We start from the raw sequence: 26688 nt of genomic DNA on the forward strand, positions 1-26688 counted from the left end.
TGCCAGACTTTCCGAAATCCCTTTCCCAAAGCTTTATCTTGTGACAAACATAATATGTGCTAATTCTTAGCAAAATAACATGGCTACATTTGTGAGTATTCTAGAACAGCGCTTAAACAATTATGGGATTGCGGTTCTATCTTAGATAATCATGATCACATTATATTTAGGAGAATCAATAACCCCATTTTTATAAACATAAAAACATTGATTTTGATGACAGATGGATGAACCAGTCATCCATCTATTTTTTTTATTTTTTATAAACCTATCTGGTTAGCCTTGAACATTTCCTATACATTATCTGCTACCTCTTCCATATATCTAATGTATTTTCTATGAACTTAAATACTTTTAATGCTATTGTTCTACTAGAACATGGACAAGTAGTGTGACTAGTATATAATAATTACAGTCTTAAAGGGACACTGTATGTGTTTCAAATAACATGTTTTACCTACTACAAATTATTAAATGTATGGGAAATTGTTCCCTTATGTCTGTTTTTTTATTTTGAATAACTGGTTTTACGCATTAAAATTGTCACCTTTTGTTCTCAAGGACATTCCCTTGAAAATGGGCTGAGCCTGCAGGTAAAGCAGACCTGCTAATTTTACCTATTTCTCTAAACATGGTTAGGTAATGAAATACTAATTACTGCTGGGCATAAACAGCTATTTCAGATACAAAAATGTCTCTCTCTTCTGTCCCCAGGGAGATTAATTAGTGTTGTTGTCTCCTGTTTACTTAGCTTTTCAACAAATAATATGTTTCTACAGACAAATGCAGACAAATAATGAAATAAAGGTAAATGACTTGTTGCAAACAATGACATACACTTCAGAAAGTAAACTGGACCATTAAAGGGACATTCAAGTCAAAATTAAACTTTCATGATTCAGATAGAACAGCAATTTTAAACAATTTTCCAATGTGCTTCCACTAACAAAATGTGCACATTCTTTTTATATTTACACTTTTTGAGTAACCAGCTCCTACTGAGCATGTACAAGAATTTACAGAATAAACGTAAATGCATTTGTGATTGGCTGATGGCTGTCACATGATACAGTATTTACCGGTCCTTAAAGAACACATTAAAAGGCAGTACAATGTCCCTTTAAAGGGACACTGAACCCACGTTTTTAATTTTGTGATTCAGATAGAGCAGGCAATTTTAAGCAACTTTCTAATTTACTCCTATTATCAATTTTTCTTCGTTCTTGTGCTATCTTTATTTGAAAAAGAAGGCATCTAAGCTAAAGAGCCAGACAATTTTTGGTTCAAACCCCTGGACAGCACTTGTTTATTGGTGCTGCCCAATCAACAGGGACAACCCAGGTTGTGAACCAAAAATGGGCCGGCTTCTAAACTTACATTCTTGCTTTTCAAATAAAGATAGCAAGAGAATGAATAAAATTTGATAATAGGACTAAATTAGAAAGTTGCTTAAAATTGGATGCTCTATCTGAATCATGAAAGAAAAAAAATGTGGGTTCTGTGTTCCTTTAAGTGTTTCCTCAAAAGATAGGGGAATGTTAGATTTAGGTTTCTTAGGCGACAGCCTAGGGATACATTCACAGAGGAGTATGGCTCACCTCTTTCTACTGAACTCTCTTTTTAGGGAGTAAACTAGAATATGGAGCTTCATGTGCTGTAAGTCTGCTCCACACTGTCTAGCTATCTCAACAGCCACTAGTGACTTTGTACTTGGTTTAAGAATGTGCAAAAGATCACAGTATATATGTACTGTATATGCGTTTTGTGATTAGCTGATGGCTGTCACATGATATAGGGGGCACGAAAAATGGAAGTAACTGAAATCTGTTAGAAAAAAAACCTATTACTCATTGGAAATTCCAACTTAGTGTTATTGCATTGTGTTTTATTATGAATTTGTTGATTTTGCAAGCATACTTTATTTAATAAACCTTTAATGTTTAATGTCACTTTAATATTATATAAAGCCAGCTATGGATATAACAGAAAGTCATTCTGTTTCATGGATATTCTGTATCTGCATTTGTGTGTATTGTGGTAAAAACCTGTTTCTGCTTATTCTATAAATGACAGTTAATCAAAAATAGTCATTTTACTGAGTAGTAACCACAATGAAAAAATGTGCAATGTTATGCATCACTATATTTTGTATTATATACAGATTCAGTGCTTGCCTGCAGACGTTAACTAGTCTGTACCCACTTCCTTCCAGAAAAAAAAATGAAGCAAAACTGGAAGACAATTACACTTTTCATGCTGTGGCTGGCTATCAAGGCTACATTTATAAAATGTAAACATATATTAAAGCATTTTACAAAGTTTATAATTATAAAATATATGTAAGCTTACCATGAGAAAATACTGAAAAGTAAAATGCATGTTAACCATTTAAAAAATGCACTCATTTGTAACTGCCGCTCACTGTAACACAGATTTGGGTTGTATTGCCTGATATTGGGTTGTGGTAAGAGAACAGCACTGAACACTTCCTACCAACCAAATATGTGAAGTAACAACTGACTTATTGCAGTTTCTGTGCTGCAGCTTGATTCAGTCATATTAATTGTAAATCTCTATGAGAAGCAAATATTTCCATTCAAACACCCCTTCCTGTCACAGGCATGTACAGGAAACCATATCTATATAAAGCTCTCCTATTGTAAGGGAATCATTTGCCATTGTTTTCCCTGTTTTTTTTTTTTCAAGATAAAAGTGCACTGTTTTCTTGTTAGTTCTTTTGCTCTCCATTTTCTATACGGATAAAAGACCTCTTGATCTCTGCTGAAAAGATAAAAAAAGCAGCTCACTGTCAGAGCTCAGCTGTCAATTTATACTGAAACAGTGTGACACACTGTTTGAAGTCTGTTCTCCAGAACATTCTATGACCGTCACATTATGAAGCAAAAGATCAGAATGGGCAAATCTGTACAATAACCTTACAAAAACTAAATTTAATAATATTTTATCTTTAATTATTTACTGTATTTTCTAAAATCAGATTATTTGAAAAATGCAAAAAAGATTATAATTATCAAAAGTGTGTGTGAATTATATATATATATATATATATATATATATATATACATATACATATACATATACATACACATACACATTTTAATGAGTCTGCAACTATAGATTATTTTTAATGTTTTAGAACAACAAAAAGTTTCAGATATTCCTGTATCATTGTATCCTCAATAGGTTAACAAATGTTAAACACAAGTAACATTCCGCTAAAAGATCAAATATAAATGAAAAGAAGATAGAAACACATTTTGTATATTAAATTCTGTTTCTTTCTGTGACTATCATATATGTAAATAAATACAGTAATAGGTCATATGTAACTATCAGATACTACAATCCTCTCCATTGAAGCAGGGAAGAACACCATATTTTCTTTATTTTATTTTTTTATTTACTGAACAAATTGCATTTTTTTACTTGTATGCAGTGAATTTGATCACTTTTTCTATGAGCCCACTGTGCAATGATGCCCACAGGCACATATGCAACATTTCCTTATTGCATTTGTTGTGTATCATCACTGTGTATTAATGCTCCTTTTTCACTTCCTGACTACTCATGGAGATATAGCCAGTGAAGCTATTTAGAAACCAAGATGACATTGAAGTGATTAAAGATGAACTTTTTTCTGGGAATAATCTCACATTTCTTCTGATGATTCAAAATTAAAAGTAAACTAAAGTGAATGTAAAATTGAAATGAAAAGTTTATGATTCAGATAGAGCTTGCAATAGTAAACAAATTTCCTTTTTTCCTTATGCTATCAAATTTACTTTGTACTCTTCGTATCCTTTGTTGAAGAGTAAACCTAGATAGGCTGATAGGAGCTTAGGAGTGTGCACAGGTCTTTAGCATTCTATTGCAGCAGTTTTTGCAACTATGTATAACATCGCTATTAACATTGTTGCAAACATTGCTGCCAGATGGCTAAAGATGTGCTAGAGCTCACCTAAGATTATTCTTTAACAAATGATACCAAGAGCACTTATCAAAATTGATAACAGACCTAATTTTGAAAGATGCCTTTAAGTGATATTAAACCCAAATTTTTTCTTTCATAATTCAGACAGAGCGCACAATTTAATTTTTTTTTTATAATTTACTTCTATGTTTAAAATTTGCTTTGCTTTCTTAGTATCCTTTTTTGAAGGAGCAGAAATGCACTACTGGGAGCTAGCTGAGCACATCGGGTGAGCCAATAACATGAGGCATATATGTACAGTCACCAATAGGCAGCTAGCTCCCAGTAGTGCATTATTCTTTTCAACACAGCATACCAAGGGAATGAGTAAATTAGATAACAGAATTAAATTGGAAAGTTGTTTAAAATGTCACGTCGAAATCATAAAAGAAAACATTTGGGTTTCATGCCCCTTTAAAACCCAGCCTCTTTCTAATCCATTTAAGTTTAATTTTGACTTTACTGCCTATTTAAAGAGATGTTTATAAAAAATGTTTAGTTATGCATAATAAAAACAACTTTGCAATATATTGTCCTTGTTTATTTTGCCCCCATTTCATGTAATTTAGCACTGAAAAGTGAACAATTTCTATTTCTAAGAACTTGAAAAAAAAACTGCTGAATTTTCCAGGCTAATTAAGCTTTTTCATTCGTACGTTTTTTTGGTACTTTCATTTGATGATTATTGATGATTGGTCACACACTAGCTAACCTGCCCAAAACAACTTTTTCAGATGGATTGGAGGTAAGATTGTATCTAAATATATAATATGAAAGAAATGGAGAACTGAATGTGGGCATTTGTGTTTTTATTCTGTGAGTGTGTTATATTGTTTATTGCCTTTACTTTTTTCTTGCCATGGAGTCTAATATAGGGTGACCCGACATCACGTTTGTCCTGTTGTTTTTTTGTTTTTTTTAACACACTGTTCCTTTGACCCTAGAGCTTTTTAAAGAAATGTCCCATTTTTTTATCATGACTGCTTAAACTGGTATTATTTTTATGTCCATCACAGCACTATGGCATGCAATATCTGTAGCTCTTAGTAGCTCTGCAGCTGGGAACTACAGGTGGGAGAAGCCTGCACACATTGTTGGTGGTGTCTGAGTGGGGGTGGGCGGCTTATGAGCACAAATGAAAGTTGAGCAGCAAAGACAGAACTGATCTGCAGAGGGAGAGCAATTGAACACCAGAGAGCAGATGAACAATAGAGACATGGTTGGAAAGCAGAGCAGGGCAGAACAGCAGTATTACCAGTGGCGTATTATGGCCTAGGCCAACAAGACGGGTGCCTAGGGCGACAAATTCTTAGGGGCGACACTTTTTGACACCACTATCGGTACGGCGCAATAAATATATATTTTTTTCAGCATCTCATAGTCTCATACATTTACAGTTAGGCCTGCCCAGAAGATGGGCACTTAGATAATGATATTATGTATGCAGGCTGGTGGAGGCAGGCATCATATGTAACTGTATTATGTTTGTCACTGATTGAGGTGGGCGGAGTGCATATGAAGGGAGGGAGAGAAGCGGAAGAGTCAAGGTGAGCTAGGCCGCAGCGAGGCCTCCGTTGGAGTGTACAGCGTTACCCAAACATGGGTTATGTACTGTTGGTGGTGCGAAGACGCCGTATAGGTCTTGCTAGTTGCTGGAGCTCGACTATTAGATGCGGAAGCGAGATTGGTACACGCCGGTGAAAACAGCAGTGCATCCCTGGGGAGGATTTTACAGGTACATCAATAGCGGGGAAATAGACTCAGGGTAATTGTAGGGGGCATGTCAGTGACTTGGAGCGACACTTACTGAAGCCATATCGTACGGAAATACAACTTGATGTGGCTAGGTTGGTGTAATAAGCCAAATGTAAATTATCACTTTTGCAAATAAGGTTTTAAAATACATTTGTTTGTAGTTCTTGTGTAAGACTTTGATTTAAGGTATGTTCCTTTAAGACAAGAATTATGGTCTAAGAGATTTGCAAACAGTGTAAAAAATATAATGAATGTTCTTTTTCCTCTAATATGTGCCTCTGCTTTTAGGCAGTAATATGAGGAAAAGGTAAATTTTATTTAGGTGGTAGTTCTCACATCAACAAACTGGTAATTGTGATGTTGAGTCCTTTTACCTAAGAAATGGTTATTGCAAATATGTGGACTTGTAAAAAAATAGAAAATATATTGAAACAGGATTCCCTATGAGCAAAGGGAAAACAGATGCTTTGCAGGACTCACATAAGATTAAAACTTATTGCCAAGATGAATAAAATGTCAGAATTATTCACAGTATCAAACGTCTAGTTAATGTGCCAAAAATTAATTAGTCAGTAGTTGAATTGCAGGACACACTCTATGAGACACATATTGCCAGAGGTAGTAATGGGGTTTACTCACAGAAGCTAGCATGTAGCAGAGGAGACCGGAGCTGCAGATAATCCTCAGTGTGAGGAGGAACCGGAAGTGCTGGAGCGGCTGCCCGTGACGTCAGCGTAGTCGGCTGGCTTCGTGGAGTAAGGGCAAAGGCTGAAAAGATGCAGTACTGGAGAGTACTGAGCAAGAGACCGGTGAGTTGCTGGTTGAAGGTTAAATGTAATCCAATACAGGAACGATAGGTGCAAAGTGCTTTAGCAGGAACAAAAGCACAGGCTGGTATTATGACTCATTCATAACACAGAATACTAAGCAATGAATGAGTGAGAGAGTGCCCTTAATAAAGGAGGTGTGAATGTGAGAATGAGGCTGCAAGTAAATTAGCTTAAAGAGACAGTACATTACATAGGACCCCCTCAAAATGAACCACTCCAAAGTTCAGGGATGCGGACAGTCGGGGTTGCGCCGATGGAAAAGAGACACAAGTCGTGGTGCTGAAAGGTTTGCCGAAGGTTCCCAAGAGTCATCCTCAGGTGAGTAACCCTTCCAACGAACAAGATACTGTAAATTGCCAGAAACCCTTCTAGAGTCAATAATACTATGAACCTCAAACTCAAGATCAGGTTGTATGGGAGGTTGAAGCGTGGATTGTAGAGAATCAGTCCGAAGTGCTCTATACGGTTTCAATAAAGCAACATGAAAAGTGGGATGAATTTTGTACTGAGAAGGCAAATCCAGAGTAACAGCATTATTGTTTATAATTTTCCGAATAGGAAAAGGTCCAATAAAGAATTTATTAAGTTTCCTACTAGGAGTGGTTAAACGTAAATTCTTTGTCGAAAGCCAGACTAAATCTCCGACCACATAATTGGGTGCTGGTCTTCGCCTGAGATTGTAATATTTTTTCTGTCTGTTTTGAGTTGTTTTAATATTTTGAGCCAAAATAGAGAATGTTTCTGCAATAGTGTTTGTGGTATCGTTTACAATAGGACAAGAACTCGCTGTTGATGGATTAAAATGAAAAACTGGATGAAAACCATAATTAGCATAGAAAGGTGTAGAAATAATTGATGAATGATGAGTGTTATTGTGTGCAAACTCAGCCAGTGGTAGTAAAGATGACCAATTATCCTGTTGTTGGGTGACAAAACAACGTAAGTACTCCTCTAACCACTGGTTAGTACGCTCTGTCTGTCCATTTGTTTGTGGATGGTAAGCAGTACTTAGACGTCTTTCTATCTGCAAAGCTGAACAAAGTTCTTTCCAAAGTCGCCAGGTGAATTGAGTACCTCTGTCAGATGTGATTGAGCGAGGTAACCCATGCAATTTTATGACATTATCAATCAATAATTGAGCTGTCTCAAGCGAAGTTGGTAACTTGTGAAACGGTATAAAATGTGTCAATTTGGTAAAGAGATCAACCACAACCATGATAGTATTGTTGTTATTAGAGATAGGCAGATCAACGATGAAATCTGTTGCAATGTCTGACCATGGTTTGGCCGATATTGGAAGCGATAATAAATGGCCAACAGGCTTACGTTTATCAATTTTACTTGTTGAACATACTTTACAAGTCAGTACAAATTCCATGACATCTTGGTGCATCTTTGGCCACCAATAAGATCATTTGGTTATTTCAATAGTCCTTTGAATACCCAGGTGACCCGTTAAGACTGTGTCATGCATAGTTCTTAGAACAGGTGTTCTAAGCATTGGTGGAACATATATTTTACTATTGAAATGATATAATCCATCAGCCTGCTTTATCAGTTTTTCCTTAGAAAAACTGTTATCTTTCACTTGTTCATTAAGAAAGTCTTTGTCATCAATGGATAGAACAGCTAAAAGACTTTGGAAACAATTATTGGGAATGATAGTACCATAGGGTAGAACCAATTTAGGTTCTTCCGGTAGACGTGAAAGTATATCTGTCTTAGTATTTTTATTTGCAGGTCTATACATGATAGTATAAGAGAATCGGGAGAAGAATAAGCTCCATCTCACCTGTCTAGAAGTAAGAGTGCGATGAGTCTTCAAATATTGTAGATTTCTATGGTCAGTGAATATTTGTATGGGGAGAGAAGTACCTCCAATGCTCAAGGGAAGCTTTCATTGTAAGCAATTCTTTTTCTCCTATATGGTAATTTAATTCTGAAGCAGTCAGTCCTCGTGAATAGTATGCTATAGGGTGCAAAGGACCTTGAGGTGTTTGTCTCTGTGAAAGTATTGCACCAATAGCATAGTTTGATGCGTCAACCTCAAGGGTGAATTGTAATTTTGGATCAGGAAATTTTAATATGGGAGCAGTCATAAAACAGGACTTCAAATGTTGAAAAATGTCTTGAGTAGACTGAGTCCAATTAAATGGAACGTTAGATTTTGTTAGTTGTGTCAATGGTTTAGTTAAACGTGCAAAATCTTTAATAAATTTTCGGTAAAAGTTTGAAAATCCTAAAAAATTTTTGTACATCTTTTTTGTTCCTAGGGGTAGGCCAGTCAGTTATCACCTGGATCTTGTCTGTTTGCATAGAGATACCTTTAGGTGTTATATGGTATCCTAGAAATGTTATGTCTGTAGTGTGGAACGTGCACTTCTCAAGCTTAGCATATAAACTATGTGCTTGTAATCTAGATAGAACTGTTCTGACATGTTTTACATGTTCTTCTAAGGAAGATGAGTAGATGAGAATGTCATTTAAATAAATCACCATCGAGGTGTCAAGTAGGTCTCTGAAAATGTCATTGATAAATCTTTGAAAGGTGGCCGGGGCATTACATAACCCAAAAGGCATGACTGTATATTCATACAGTCCATACCTTGTTCTAAATGCGGTAAGCCACTCATCCCCAGGTCTCACACGAATTAAATTATATGCTCCCCTTAAATCAAGCTTGGTGTAGATTTGAGCACCTTTCAATCTTTCTATCAGCTCAGGAATTAGGGGCAAAGGATAACGATCTTTAATAGTCCTTTTATTAAGCTCCCTATAGTCAACAATAGGGCGTAGGGAGCCGTCTTTGTTTTTTACAAAAAAGATTCCTGCGCCTGCAGGTGAGGTTGAGGGTCTAATGAAACCCTTACGTAGGTTGTCATTAATGTAAGATTTTAAGTCCTGTAACTCTGGTTCTGAGAGAGGGAATATATGACCATAGGGTATATCAGAACCAGGTACTAATTCTATTGGACAGTCATATAGTCTGTGGGGCGGAAGAGTCTCTGCCTCTTTTTTGCTAAATACTTGTCTCAAGTCATGATAAACACTTGGGAGTGCAGAGTCAAGCACAGCCAACAAGGATGTGTGAGGAAAACAGGTACTTTTACAGTAATCTGAAGTAAAATCAATTTTATTTGCTAACCATTGTATATGTGGTTGCTGCAATCTTAACCACTGTAAACCTAGTACTATAGGTGAGTGAAGAACATCAAATGAAATATATTCATGATGAGATGAGAGTGTACTGACGAGAATGGGTACAGTATGGTGTGTAATAGGTCCTGTTTCCAACTCTTTACCATCAATTAAACGCACCATAACAGGTTTTGCTTTTGCAATTAATGGGATTTTATTTGTATTAACAAATGACAAATCAATATAGGAGGAGAAAGCACCAGAATCGATGACTGCTTCAGAGAGATGCTGCTGACGATCCCACTGCAAGGAAATAGGTATTACACAATTTGTAAACTGATTTTTACTTAGAGATAAGTTATAATCGTTGGTTAATGTCTTACCGTTTTTGGTTTTCAACAGAAGTGGACAGAGAGGAACTTCATGCTCTTTTGAGGCACAATATAAACATAGGTGATTGATTCTGCGTCTATGTTTTTCCTCCGGGGTTAACGGTCCTTTGATGGCACCGATGTCCATTGGTTCATCTGTACTCTTAGTACTATGCATCATTGGTCTATGTATAGTGGATCTAGAGTCAGAGTCAGTTGAGGATTTCTCTAATTTCCTCTCCCTAATTCTATGGTCTATCTTTATAGAGAGCTGCATCAAATCATTTAAATTTTCTGGAATGTCAATTCTTGCAAGTTCATCTTTAATTAATTCAGACAACCCAATCCTAAACTGATTCCTAAGGGAAATTTGGTTCCAGCCTGAATCCAACTGCCAAATTTTAAATTCGGAAATATAGTCTTCCACAGCTCTTTTATTTTGTTTAAGTGATCTTAATTTATTATCAGCAGTAAGCTGTTTATGTGGATCCTCATAAAGTGAGGATAAAGCTTTAAAGAATCCTCTATAGAATTTAACATAGGATCATTCTGTTCATATAATGTGTCTGCCCATACCCTAGGTTCACCCCTAAGGTAGGAAATGACAGTTAAAACTTTTACTCTGTCAGTACTGAAAGTTTTGGGCTTTAATGATATAAAGAGATTGCAAGAATTTATAAACTGTCTGAAAAGCTTTCTGTCACCATAAAACTTATCTGGTGGGCTGACAGGTGGTTCTATGAGAGTATCACTATGTGAGGGTTTAGGATTTATTCCCTCTTTAATAATATTTCTCAATGTTACATTTTCCACCTGTAGATCCCTAAGACCCTGATTAAGTTGATCCACTTTTTGCCCTAGGGCTGCTACATAGTTGGATAACTCCACAGGATCCATTCCTTTGTTTGTTTGGCTTGGTATTTCTGTAATAAGCCAAATGTAAATTATCACTTTTGCAAATAAGGTTTTAAAATACATTTGTTTGTAGTTCTTGTGTAAGACTTTGATTTAAGGTATGTTCCTTTAAGACAAGAATTATGGTCTAAGAGATTTGCAAACAGTGTAAAAAATATAATGAATGTTCTTTTTCCTCTAATATGTGCCTCTGCTTTTAGGCAGTAATATGAGGAAAAGGTAAATTTTATTTAGGTGGTAGTTCTCACATCAACAAACTGGTAATTGTGATGTTGAGTCCTTTTACCTAAGAAATGGTTATTGCAAATATGTGGACTTGTAAAAAAATATAAAATATATTGAAACAGGATTCCCTATGAGCAAAGGGAAAACAGATGCTTTGCAGGACTCACATAAGATTAAAACTTATTGCCAAGATGAATAAAATGTCAGAATTATTCACAGTATCAAACGTCTAGTTAATGTGCCAAAAATGAATTAGTCAGTAGTTGAATTGCAGGACACACTATATGAGACATATATTGCCAGAGGTAGTAATGGGGTTTACTCACAGAAGCTAGCGTGTAGCAGAGGAGACCGGAGCTGCAGCTAATCCTCAGTGTGAGGAGGAACCGGAAGTGCTGGAGCGGCCGCCCGTGACGTCAGCGTAGTCGGCTGGCTTCATGGAGTAAGGGCAAAGGCTGAAAAGATGCAGTACTGGAGAGTACTGAGCAAGAGACCGGTGAGTTGCTGGTTGAAGGTTAAATGTAATCCAATACAGGAACGATAGGTGCAAAGTGCTTTAGCAGGAACAAAAGCACAGGCTGGTATTATGACTCATTCATAACACAGAATATCAAGCAATGAATGAGTGAGAGAGTGCCCTTAATAAAGGAGGTGTGAATGTGAGAATGAGGCTGCAAGTAAATTAGCTTAAAGAGACAGTACATTACAGTTGGACTCTGCAATATACCTGTAAATATCAACCTCTGCAGTAACAAGCAAAAACATGTATACATTGTTTCCCCTGAGCTGGGAAATAGTTATTTCACTTATTTGTTTAACAATTGATCTAGTCCTTAGTTAAATGTACCAACACCCATGTGCGCTAATGAAGTGCTAACTTCTTCAGACAAAGTAAAAACACCTGGTTTCTGAAATCCTGAATTTTCTCTAAAAACGTAAAAAAGAATTTTGGCCTAGGGCAACACAAAACCTAAATACGCCGCTGTATATTACCAAATATGTTAGGCTATGTGGGAGGTAGATGAAACACCTTCTAAAATAAATATTAAAGAGGGTCATAACCAACTTAAAGTGATTGTATATTGTGCCGCCAAGCTGGATTTCCTGCAATGCTATTGGCTAAGAGGTGGAAACGTCACCTCTCTGCCAGATAGCGAAAATAACATTCTGCTGGTGGCCTGCTTTAGCAGCTCAGTGAAGGTGATCGCTTGGAACAAATAAAGGAGCTTTCAGCATGAAGTATTTTATACTTCATAAATGAAAGTCCCCTTTATTTGTTCCAATGGTAAATCCTAGCGTTTCACAAAAGCTAGGATTTACCATCACATTAACCTGCCTAACCAACTTAAAAAATCACCAGTTATGACTGGTAGGAATTACGGTTAATTGTGTCTGGTATATATTGTTATTGGTATGTTTTAAGCAAACGTTGCATGTGAAGTTGTTAATTAGTAACAGTGATAATAGTGGCAAATATTATTTTCATTTATTATTTAATTTAAATATTTTGAAATGCTACAAACCAACCTAGTCTAATAATTCATCTTTTTCATTTTTATGTATATTGTGTGTCGTTGATTAAGTGTTTTTCATCAGATCTGGTCACCACAGCCTAATAACATTATTTCTGTTATAAGTATTTACTTAATATGTGTATTCCAAAGGTTTCGAATACCTCCGAATGCAGAAGAAAGCAGCCGCTCATGCCATTAGGCTATTTTCGGAGCAGAATTTATTCTTGTGAAACTGCAACACACTAAGATCTTTGCAAATCTGGCCTTCTTCTGCATTCGGAGGTATCCAAAACCTCTGAATGCACATATCTAGTACACTGCTTAAAACTATGACCAACATATATGTATTTTGCATCTGAATTCCCATCACTTGTATTTACCAAATTTGTATTAACCAATTACATATAAAACCTTCACTATGCATGAGGACCAAAAATATCTATCTATCTATCTATCTATCTATCTATCTATCTATCTTTCTAATGTCCTAGAAACTAAACTTGTACAGTATAATACTCATGTGTGCCCACGGTCTTCTTTGTATTAAAAACTATCATGGATGGATTTACATAATAAATTGTAGTTTTGACATAATATATAGAGAAAGTTGAATTATTTTCAAAACAATTAGGTCACTCAAGCTTAGTGTGGGATGAACAGGAATTTGAATTATGCAATTATATAATTTTTGAGCTGGTAAGAAATTCTACTGAAGTTTACAAGACCCCATGAAACAAGGTTTTAAACATGTTTATTTAATCCAAATGTGAAGTTATATTTTGATAGTTACAAAAAATATATAGTTTCTACAAATAAATATTTTTCTTAGAAAGTACATAATTATTGAGAATGTATATTTTAAATTAAATAATTACACACCAAATTAGTGCTTACAGCAAGTGGAGAACTCAATTATATGGACTCAATAAGTATAGACATATAACCCAAATTACATGGCCTTTATTACAAGTGGAATATTAATAACAGCACGGGCTGCAATATCAGTATGACTAGATTGTGCTAAAATTAGCATGTAAAATTGATATTATAAGTCCATGGTAAAACGGATTTACCAGAAAAAGTAAAGTGCGGCTGACATCCCTTTAGCACACTCTATGCTTTCAATAAATATCTAGACCAGTGATTTTTAACCTTTTTTTTGCCGTGGCACACTTTTTTACATTAAAAAATCCTTTTAAAAAATCACACATTGTAGCCTAATACAGCATATATATATACACTTAGACACAAACACACACATACTGTATGTATTGTGCTGTTATGCCATGCCTCCTACAAACTACCCCTGCACTGGGAGTAAAAAACAAGCAAAGTTTAAAAAATATGTCACACTGTTGTCAGTCTGCCATGGCACACCTGAGGATCTCTCATGGCACACTAGTGTGCCACGGCACACTGGTTGAAAAACACTAATCTAGACCACACTAAGTTTTGCTTACATTACAAGTTGAAAAAACAAAACACATGCAAAACATTACACGCATATATAAATATTTTTTAATAGAATATGTTTAAAATAAATATTTTAAAGGGGATATGGCATATGCCAATGTGTTTGATTGGAAAGGTCTCCAAAGTCTGTCTATCATCTATCTATCTATCTATCTATCTATCTATCTATATATACACATTATATATACATGTCTAAATATTAGTAGGTGTATATGTTTACACACACACACACACACACACACACACACATATATATATATATATATACACACACATCCACACACTTTTGAGGCCTTTCCAGTCAAATACCTTGAAACATGTAACATGATTTTTAAACAATGTTGATGTTTTCTTAATAGAAATACTTGGAAATGTTATTTTATTACGCGAGAAATAAAAAGAAAAGGCATTTTTAGTGTACCCCATAAAAGTCTATAGGGAGAGGGAGTTAGCGCTGTTGTGATATCCGACCCATAGGTGTTTGCTTTCAACTCAAATAAAAAATGTATAAAATACAAATATATTAGTGTAAAAAAAATAATGTTGATTTATATATATATATATATATATATATATATATATATATATATATATATAATAGTAAAAAATGCAAAATAGCAATTAGACTATAATAAGAAGAGTTCCAAAAATGCACTAATGTGCTGCGCCTCCAATTGGACCAAGGGAAATGACAGTACTTTGTTCAATATTCCCCTTTTAGCGTGCTGTCCTTCAGATAGGGCACAAGGGAATATAGGTAAGTAGTCCCCGTAATGATCCTAATTGCAACAAATTTAAACCAGTGGGTATCTGGTAACAAAGTACATATGTGAAGTACTGAAGTCACAAATATTGAGGCAAAGTAAAAATACAGGTGAATAGGAATTTATCTTATTCCTCTGGATCGGTGCAGATGCAGTAAATACGCTACAGTAGTGTATGTATCCACCGTGTCTCCTCTCTATGTCCGCAGGTACAAATGGGTAGATATGCTGTGGACAACCTCTGTTGACGATTCCAGTCGAGCGATGAAGCCCTCCTGTCCCATCCGCAGGAAATGCCCACAATTTGCTGGCTAGTTCGTCTTCTCGACAGATTCTCTCCCTCCTCTGATGTCAGGCATGAGGTAGGCAAAGGTCAAACGTGGAAAGCATCAATCGATATGGAGCAGGGCTCAAGTCTTTAACAAGCAGTAAAGCGGTATTTCCATCCGCTATATGTAAAGTAGTTCAAAGAGAACAAGGAGCAAAAGCCGGAGTCAAAAAGCTTGAATGCAAAAGGTTTATTCAGCAATGTTGCTTAGGTATCAGGTAGAAAGTCAACAAATGTCTGACGCGTTTCGTGCATGCACAGATGCGCTTCATCAGAAGATGACGATTCAATGTGCAAGGGTGCCTAAATTGGTCTCAACAGCCAATCAACTTTTCAGGTGCTTAAGCACAGGGTGGGCAATCAAAAGTTATATATGAATTATTTACCTCACGGCAATGGGGGCTAAATTTGCCCCAGCATACGCCAATATTTACATGGCGTGGTTAGAGCTCAACCGCATATTTGTAGAAGATTTCCCATACAGAAATAATATGATCCTATATGACCGTTTCATCGAAGACATAGTCATAATCTGGCAAAGACATGATTTACATGAGGTGGATACATTCATTGATTTTATGAATGATAACGAATACAATCTAAATTTTACAGTTCAATTTGATATTAAGACCATAGATTTTCTAGATATGAAACTTGATGTAAAGGATAACAGAATAATAACATTTACTTACCGTAAACCATTAGCACGAAACAGAGCAGACTCTTGTCAAATAGCTCTTTTAAAGAAGGGAATTCCTAAAGCTCAATATTTATGACTACGTATAACTTTTGATTGCCCACCCTGTGCTTAAGCACCTGAAAAGGTGATTGGCTATTGAGACCTATTTAGGCACCCTTGCACATTGAATTGTCAGCCTCTAATGAAGCGCATCAGGCGTTTATTGACTTTCTACCTGATACCTTAGCAACATTGCTGAATAAACCTTTTGCATTCAAGCTTTTTGGCTCCGACTTTTGCTCCTTGTTTTCTTTGAACTAATATATATATATATATATATATATACAGTATATATATATATATATATATATATATATATATATATATAGTTTCTTAATCAAGTCCAGGACTGGAATCCAAAAAAGTTATTTGTTTATAAACATAAGTAGTTTAAAAAATTGTAAAGATTTACATACCTGTGCAAGGAGTATTGAAGTCTGTGCACTGCTTTGTTTGCAAAACGCCAAACAACTTCACTGCTACAGTCTGCAGTTGTGACCACGTCGTTCTGTAATATCTCAAGATGGTTCCATGGATGTCATGATGCCTCCCGGAACTTACCGGTCCAAGGGTGTCCATGGCGTCATAGAGGTCGGCCCGCAGTGATCCGTGCTCTTGGGGTTTCGTCCTCCTCAGCTCCAGATGCAGGCCAGACACCTGCTTCTGCATCATGGTCTCTCTGTAAGGACAATCACCATGCAAAATGAATAAATCGAACACTTCCGGGCATCACAAGGCGGTGAGGTAAAAAAGACTTGCAGGGGGGGGGGGGGCAAAAACCATATAAAAAATAACTTTTATTCATGAGACAGCTAAAAACAAAAGTGAGCCCACAGCTCACAACGGCACATAATAGTTTTCAGCAAAGGCAAGAAAATGCAGACATGTTTCGTGTGGGTCTGCCACACTTGCTCACTGCTAACTAATGCCTCAGCTGAAACCTCTTTTTAAAGAGGCATAATCCAATTACCTAACAATTAAAAATCAATTGCATACAATTAAAAACAACTAACCAAAAGATTAACTACTACCTGCCTATTAAATTATGAATTGGAATGGTGTTTGCCACAGCGTTTGGACAAGCTACCTCACTAGAAACACAAGTAAATAAAAGCTGGTGTCACCTAAATTATATATTTTTATATATATATATATATATATATATACACTGTATATGTATAAACATATTTCTTGTATTCTATAGACACATGTTTTTTGTCTTTTGGCTGCTAGTATGTATGTAAGGCTATACAGCAAATAAAGGGGCTAATGTTCCTACATTTACCATTTTCAATATCTATCTATCTATCTATCTATCTATCTATCTATCTATCTATCTATCTATCTATCTATATATATATATATATATATATATATATATATATATATAGGTAGCCCTCAGTTTACGCCTGGGTTAGGTTCCAGAAGGAATGGTTGTAAATTCAAACCGTTGTAAATTGAAACCCAGTTTATAATGTAAGTCAATGGGAAGTGAGGGAGTTAGTTTCCAGGACCCTCTCAAAATTGACATAAGTAACACCTAATACATTATTTTTAAAGCTTTGAAATGAAGACTTGAAATGCTAAACAGAATTATAAACCTAATGAAATAATCACACAACAGACTATCATCAAACTAAGTTTAGTGAACAAAAACATTTGCTAATAATCACACAACAGACTGTATCATCAAACTAAGTTTAATGAACAAAAACATGTTTTTACTTGCATTTTTCTGCAAACAGTTCTCTGCATTGTTAGCATGTTAGATAATATTGGGTCTGCACCTATTCTATGCATTTCAATCTGCAGTGATTAAGCAGTTAGGCACCCTCACCTCAAGCAGCTGGACAGGAAGATAATAGGGAAGTGGCTGCTAGATCTTGCTGCTTTAAAAGCTGATCGATAGCTAATGTCTGTTCTGTGTACACAGATTAATTTCAGACCTGCTAAGCTTGCATAATTTTTCTGCAACACAAGCGGACAGTTCCTCCTACTGGCAATTTTAATTAGTGCACTGCTTTTCAATGCTTTTCAATAGCAGTCACATGACTGAAAAAAAAGGTTGTTATTCTGAAACGGCGCAAATTGAACCGGCGTAAACCGAGGGCCACCTGTACACACAAATAAACTATATTGGGGGTATATATCTAGATGAAAAGATTAACATCACTTTCCATATTTATCCCTTGGGGATGTCTGGTGTTGAGATAAAAAATCAATTTTGCCTCTTTGTAATTTAGATTTAGGATCCTATGACTAAGTGCCGCACGGCACGAAACGCGTAAGGACACACCCCTTTTTCGCTTCCTGTGTTGGTATGTTTGTATAACGACTTCAACCCTGGAATAAACTTTTAACTTCTGTGTTTGAAAGACCAAGTGTGCGGCCTCTTTCTTTCTTTGTATTTTAAAAATTCACACTCAGGAGATGCTACACTTCTTTCCATTCAGGCCATTGACCATGTTCCAGCACACAAAAGAGGAGGGGACAGAGATTACAATCTAAATTACAAAGAGGCAAAATGTTTTTTTTTATCTCAACACCAGATATCCCCAAGGGATAAATATGGAAAGTGATGTTAATCTTTTCATCTAGATATATACCCCCAATATAGTTTACTTGTGTGTATATATATATATATATATATTGAAAATGGTAAATGTAGGAACATTAGCCCCTTTCTTTGATGTATAGCCTTACATACATACTAGTAGCCAAAAGACAAAAAACATGTGTCTATAGAATACAAGAAATATGTTTATACATATATATATATAGATAAATATATATATATATAAAATTTAGGTGACACCAGCTTTTATTTACTTGTGTTTCTAGTGAGGTATCTTGTCCAAACGCTGTGGCAAACACCATTCCAATTCATAATTTAATAGGCAGGTTGTAGTTAATCTTTTGGTAAGTTGTTTTTAATTGTAAGTAATTGATTTTTAATTGTTAGGTAATTGGATTATGCCTCTTTAAATAGAGGTTTCAGCTGAGGCATTAGTTAGTAGTGAGCAAGTGTGGCAGACCCACACGAAACATGTCTGTATTTTTTTTGCCTTTGCTGAAAACTATTATGTGCCGTTGTGAGCTGTGGGCCCACTTTTGTTTTTAGCTGTCTCACGAATAAAAATTATTTTTTATATTGTTTTTGCCCCCTGCAAGTCTTTTTTACCTCACCGCCTTGTGATGCCCAGAAGTGTTTTATTTATTCACTATTACTTTGGCGCTGTGACGTTAGCGCCTGCTTGTCTTGGGCTCCCAGGAAGTGGGGAGGAGTGAGAAGAGCATGGAGACTGGTGCATTCACTGAAGACACGCTGCCCTCAACACATGTCCCAGGAGGCTGGTAAGCGCCACTGTATTTTTCTGTTTGCTGCACCATGCAAAATGGCCTGCCAAATGCTGCATGAGGGGGGGTGTGTGACGAGGGGTGGAGCTAGGTTTGTGATGCATCCAAGATGATGCTGATTCCCGGTACATGACATGCCCTTTGTGGAAGCCCTGCATACAGGTAAATCCGGTCATCTGACCTACATGCTTTATATTACTCCAGTGCACGCCCCAACAGTTGCTTGATTATTCTTGCTCTGTCTTAGTTCTTGGCATTCATCTTTACCCTGTATTCTCAGTTTCTGCCCTTACCTACAATACCTCCTGACCCGGACTTCTGCTCTGCCCTGTATAAGTCTCCTCCTGGCTTGTTTTTCTCTTTTCCACTGCACCTGAGTTCTACTCCGATATCAGACCCTGGTGGGTTGTAACATTAAAGGTATATGAAACCCAAATTTTGTCTTTCATGATTAAGATAAAGCATGTAATTTTAAATAACTTTCTAATTTAATCCTATTATACATTTTTATTTGTTCTCTTGGTATCTTTATATTAAAAAGCAGGGATGTAAGCTCAGGAGTTGGCCCATTCATTCCTGCTTTTTAAATAAAGATACCAAGAAAACAAAGAAAAATTGATAATGGGAGTAAATTAGAAAGTTGCTTAAAATAGCATGCTCTATTTGAATTATGAAAAAAAATATTTGGGTTTCATATCACTTTAATTACCAAGTTGTAATAATGGAACTCGTCGGAACAGCTGAGTTGCTGACGGCCCTGACCTGACCCAGCAGGTGGCCGCCCTAGCACAATCAGTTCAGGAGCTATAAGTCAGCCAGATGTCTCTCCTCCAACGTGAACAACTGTAATGTCCCTTTAAGTAATGCTCCTTTTAGTAAACTCCGCCTATTTACCCTATATAGCCTCATTTCCTTTTTAGTTCTTTGCTTGATTATTTTGTTTAGCAGAGTATCTGAATTGTACCCTGTCTAGTGTCTCATATTCAAGTTGAATTTAACCCTCTAATAACTTTTACTTTTGTATTGGAGTTATAGGAACTCTTTTGCTGAATTTGCTAGTATTCACCTGAGCTCAACTTATTTACTTATTTTTTCACCTTTGATTGACTGCATCCTGATAATCAGCTGTGCTGCTTCTGTGTCTCTCTGCTGCAGTCTCTGTTCCATGCTGCTGTTATCATTGCAGGCTCAGTTACCTGGTTTGCCGGATCTACTTGCAGCACGTATCACTCCGCCTACTTTCTTCCATTACCAGTTACTACACGCTCTGTAAAACTATCACAGCTCATCTAAAGTTTGCTTGCCTTCTGCCAGAACCTACCTGCTCTACTTACCGGAGTCTAGCTACATCATCTCAGTGAAAGCAAGTATTCATCATCCAAATACCACTGGATAAGCAAGTATACTAACTGTGCTAACTACTTGTATATAGACTTGTCTTTAACAGCTGCAACTTACTAATCCATGCTTGCTTGCTTGTTACTTATTTTGGATCACTGCTCTCATTGGAATTGCAACCTTTAGTGTTCCTCATTTACTAAGTTCTTATTTTGTTTGCTTATATATATATATATATATATATATATATATATATATATATATATATATATATATATATATATATATATATATATACTCTTTACCTGGGTTATTTCCATTGCACTAAATTGCTGTATTTCTTATTACCAAGTGTTAAGTCTCATATCATTTTGGTGTTTAAATCTACAGCTACATAACAAACTATTTATAAAATAGACCTATGTTAAACATTACAGTCATTACATAATAATCAAGCCTAAATATACCAGTAGCAATGGATCCCCAGGCTGTACAAACATAGATTGATACATTAAACCACAAAGTGGATTATCTTGCCAGAGCTCTTACTGATCTTCAGACTGAAAACACTGCATTAAAAAATGTAGTTAAGGATTTAACTGCATCAAAACACACAGAACCACCTGAACCACAGATTAACCCTCCTGCCTTGTTCTCAGGGAAAAGGTGTGACTTTAGAGATTTCAAGAATGCATGTTTCTTGCTATACACAATGAAGCCTAAAACTTATTGTTCAGATAAAATAAAGGTATGCACTACAATTTCCTATCTCACAGGAGAACCAAGATCATGGGCAAATCATTTTTGAATCAAACAATCCTATTTTAGACTCATTAGACCAATTCTTTGCTGCCATGGGTGCTCTTTATGAAGACAGCAATACCCAGATACAGGCAGAGACTAAGTTAAGAGCGCTTAGACAGGGTAAGTGTCCAGTGGAAGATTTCATAACAGACTTCCAAATGTGGGCTACAGACTCATTATGGAACTATATTGCACTAAAAAATCAATTTAGATTAGGTTTAAATGAAACCTTAAAGGATGAGTTATCCAGATTAGATATGCCAGATACATTACATGGTTTAATTAAATTAGCAACAACTCTTGACCGCAGGCTCAGAGAAAGATGATTTGAAAGATTTTCATCTGAGACACCAAACAAGAGATTGTGAGTACCACCAGTAGAAAAATTAAACTTTCCACATACTCCTATGGAAATTGGTGTAATTAAAGGTCCGCTGACTACTGAAGAAAAGACTAGACAACGCCTGTCCAACCTTTGTCTATATTGTGCAAGTAAAGAGCATACAGTAGCCACCTGCCCCATACTACACCAACAAGAGAAGGGTAAACTGACAAACTTATATTCCACTACTACACAGATAAGGCAGAAATCTTTAACACTTTCTCTCTCATTACAGTGGGACCATCTACAAGTCAAGACTGACGCTATTCTAGACTCTGGGGTATATGACTGCTTTATAGATGCTTCATTTGTTGTAAATAATAAAATACCGTGTGTTACAAAGCAAAATCCAGTTTTTATAAGAGTTATTGATGGATCATTAATACACAATGGCCCAATAACACAACATACTGTTCCTTTAATGATAACCACATCACATGGGCATACTGAATATCTTAGCTTTGATGTAATTCCATCCACTCTCCACACAGTTATATTAGGTTACACATGGCTAAGTAAACCTAACCCAAGTATAGATTGGGTTACTCCCACTGTTAAGTTTTAGTCAGATTATTGCACCACTACTTGTTTTCCACATCAGATATTAGGTACTATAAACTCAGAGATCCCAAATCACTACCAAGATCTACTTGAGGTATTCGATATAAAGGAAGCTGAGGTACTCCCACCTCATAGGGCATTCAATTGTCCCATAGATTTGGTACCAGGAGCCAAGGTCCCTTATGGAAAGATTTATCCCCTCTCACAGAAAGAGTTACAGTACTTAAGAGAGTATTTGGATGATAATATTAGAAAAGGCTTTATAGTTCCATCCATATCCCCAGCAGCTGCTGGTTTATTTTTTGTAACTAACAAAGATTCCTCGTTAAGACCCATCATAGATTACAGAGCACTCAATGCTGTTACAGTAAAGAATCGTTATCCCCTACCACTCATCCCCGAACTCCTTGAACGCCTTAACGGAGCTACTATCTTAACTAAACTTGATTTGAAAGGCGCTTACAATTTAATAAGGATCAAGGACGGGGATGAGTGGAAAACAGCGTTCAGAACTAGATACGGCCTTTTTGAATATAGGGTGATGCCGTTTGGGCTCTGTAATGCCCCTGCCACCTTTCAACACTTTGTTAATGAGATATTTAAGGACTTAACTGATGTATGTGTCATTATTTATCTTGATGACATTTTAATTTATTCACAAGAACACATAAAGCATGTAAGATGGGTTTTGACACGGTTACGTGACCATAGACTTTTCGCAAAAGCCGAAAAAGTCTGTTTCATGTTCAAAAAATAAAGTTTTTGGGTTATATAATTACTCCTGATAAGGTACAAATGGACCCTGATAAACTATCAGCTATTCAAAATTGGCCAAGACCCACTAGCTTAAGATCTTTGAACATTTTTTAGGTTTTGCCAATTTTTACAGCAAATTTATCCAAATTTTTCCATTAAAGTTAAACCTCTTACAAATTTAACAAAAAAGGATGTGAAGTTTCAGTGGTCCCCTGAAGCAGATCAGGCTTTCAATTATTTGAAGGTCTGTTTCACCTCAGTTCCTATTTTAAGTTTACCTGATCACTCGTGTCAGTTTATAGTAGAGGTTGATGCTTCTGACTGTGGAATAGGTGCAGTATTTCACAGAGAATTGATGAAAGACATCCGACACATCCCATTGCTTATTATTCCAGAACATTACTTCCTGCTGAGGTACATTATTCAGTTGGCGATAAAGAATTGCTAGCTATTAAATGTGCATTGGAAGTTTGGAGACACATTTTAGAGGGTACTGACAAACCATTTTTGATATACACAGACCATAAAAATCTCCAGTATTTAAAACAGAACAAAACATTGTTATCTCGCCAAGTACGTTGGTCTTTGTTTCTAGACAGATTCAATTTTCAAATTACCTATAGACCTGGTGTTCTGAATATTAAAGCTGATGCGCTCTCATGACAACACGACAACAAACCACCTAATGACCAACTTTTACAATTGATACCCACCCATAAAATAATTGGTTCTTTGAGTACTTAAGAACTGGACATCATTACAGCTTTACAGACCGATGTTATACCTAAACATAAACATTTAGTAAAAGAGCCAACTGGTCTTTATACTTTACATAAGAAACTATACATTCCACAACCACTCAGGCATAGAATCCTCAACCATTATCATGATACCCAGTTATCCGGTCATCAAGGAATTCATAAAACTAAAGAACTCCTACAAAGAGATTTCTGGTGGCCCAAGATGGCTGAAACTATTCAGAATTATATCAGCACCTGTGACATCTGTGCAAGATATAAAACTGAAAAAAGGAAGCCCATCGGGTTCCTTACTCCCTTACCCATACCTGATATTCCATGGACAACTATTTCCATGGATTTCATAGTTGAGCTTCCGTTCTCACAAGGTCACAACACAATCATGGTGGTTATTGACCATTTAACTAAATTAGCTCATTTCATAGCACTGAAGTCTTTACCCACTGCCAGTGAAACTGCTGATGCTTTTATTAAACATATTGTTCGCCTCCATGGACTGTCTTATTCCATTATCACATACCGAGGATCACAGTTCACTTCTCATTTTTGGAAGGATCTATGTAAATCCCTTCATATACATCCCAGGCTATCAACTTCATTCCACCCTCAAACAAACAGTCTTACCGAAAGGGTGAACGGCATTCTGGAACAATATCTCAGATGTTATGTATCACATCTGCAGGATGATTGGTTTGAACATCTGCCAATGGCCGAGTACTCGTACAACAATTTAGTTTCCAGTTCCACTAAAATGACACCATTTTATGCTACATATGGTTATCACCCGCAGTCTATCTGAATTACAAAACCTGTTTCTGACTCCCCATCAGCCTCTTCTTATCTCAAGAACCTACAGGATAGTTTACTTCTCCTAAAACAACATCTGCAAAAACCCAAGGCAGATCAACAATATTATTATGATTCCAGACATAGACCTAGTCCTGATTATAAGTTAGGGGACCTTGTATGGCTATCTACAAAGCACTTGAAACTTGCCATACCTACAAAGAAATTAGGAAGTCAGTTCATAGGACCCTTTCCAGTAAAACGTATCCTCAATCCTTCAACCCTCGTCTTAGACCTACCACAGTCATATGGCATACATCCCTCTTTCCATGTTTCGCTCCTGAAGCCTTACAGAAGTACTTCTGATTTTAACCGTCAGAAGTCACCACCTCCTCCTGTTGAATTTGAAGATCATGAGGAATATGAGGTTGACTGTATACTTGACTGCCTAATATTTCGTAGGAAATTGGAATATCTTATACGTTGGAAGGGTTATGGTCAGGAGGGTACCACACTCTCATATCCACGCTCCATTGCAGATAGCTGCTTTTCATAAGCGTTATCCACTTAAACCTTCTTCTGCATCCTCAGAGCTGATGCCTTGAACAGGGGGATCTGTAATGTTCCTTTTAGTAAACTCCGCCTATTTACCCTATATAGCCTCATTTCCTTTTTGGTTCTTTGCTTGATTATTTTGTTTAGCAGAGTATCTGAATTGTACCCTGTCTAGTGTCTCATATTCAATTCGAATTTAACCCTCTAATAACTTTTACTTTTGTATTGGAGTTATTGGAACTCTTTTGCTGAATTTGCTAGTATTCACCTGAGCTCAACTTATTTACTTATTTTTTCACCTTTGATTGACTGCATCCTGATAATCAGCTGTGCTGCTTCTGTGTCTCTCTGCTGCAGGCTCTGTTCCATGCTGCTGTTATCATTGCAGCCTCAGTTACCTGGATTGCCGGATCTACTTGCAGCACGTATAACTCCGCCTGCTTTCTTCCATTACCAGTTACTACACGCTGCGTAAAACTATCACAGCTCATCTAAAGTTTGCTTGCCTTCTGCAAGAACCTACCTGCTCTACTTACCGGAGTCTAGCTACATCATCTCAGGGGAAGCAAGTATTCATCATCATCCAAATACCACCGGATAAGCAAGTGTGCTAACTACTTGTATATAGACTTGTCTTTAACAGCTGCAACTTACTAATCCATGCTTGCTTGCTTGTTACTTATTTTGGATCACTGCTCTCATTGGAATTGCAACCTTTAGTGTTCCTCATTTACTAAGTTCTTATTTTGTTTGCTAATTTATTTATACTCTTTACCTGGGTTATTTCCATTGCACTAAATTGCTGTATTTCTTATTACCAAGTGTTAAGACTCATATCATTTGGTGTTTGAATGCTACAGCTACATAACAAACTATAAAATAGACCTATGTTAAACATTACAGTCATTACAACAACAAAGCCTGATGAAATGGTGCTAAGATACTGAGAAACGCGTTGCTATTTTAATAAATTATATTCACCATCACCTCTGCTGCATTGGATACGTATTACTCCTATGGGAAATATCCTGTACTCTGACTTCCTAGTAGTAGCCTGGCATCCAAGACCCCTTGGAGGCCTGCGCCCAGTACTTGATTGAGGGCTATGATCCATCAATGGCGACTCAGAGGATTTGGCCTGCTTGTTTGACACATCTCTGTGCCTCACTATATGTGACTAATATTTCTGTTTGCCCACATTCATTTGGTGCGGTCTGTCTATTCTATGAGGCACCTTCTTCTTCTTTTGTATTGTGAACAACAATAGCAGAAGCAGTTTCTCTTCTGCCCTCACCTCCACACCAAGCCTGACATCCCACTAGCAGAGAAGTTTATAGGGAGGAAGTCT

Source organism: Bombina bombina, chromosome 1 (assembly GCF_027579735.1).
Source record: "Bombina bombina isolate aBomBom1 chromosome 1, aBomBom1.pri, whole genome shotgun sequence".
Classification (NCBI taxonomy): domain Eukaryota; kingdom Metazoa; phylum Chordata; class Amphibia; order Anura; family Bombinatoridae; genus Bombina; species Bombina bombina.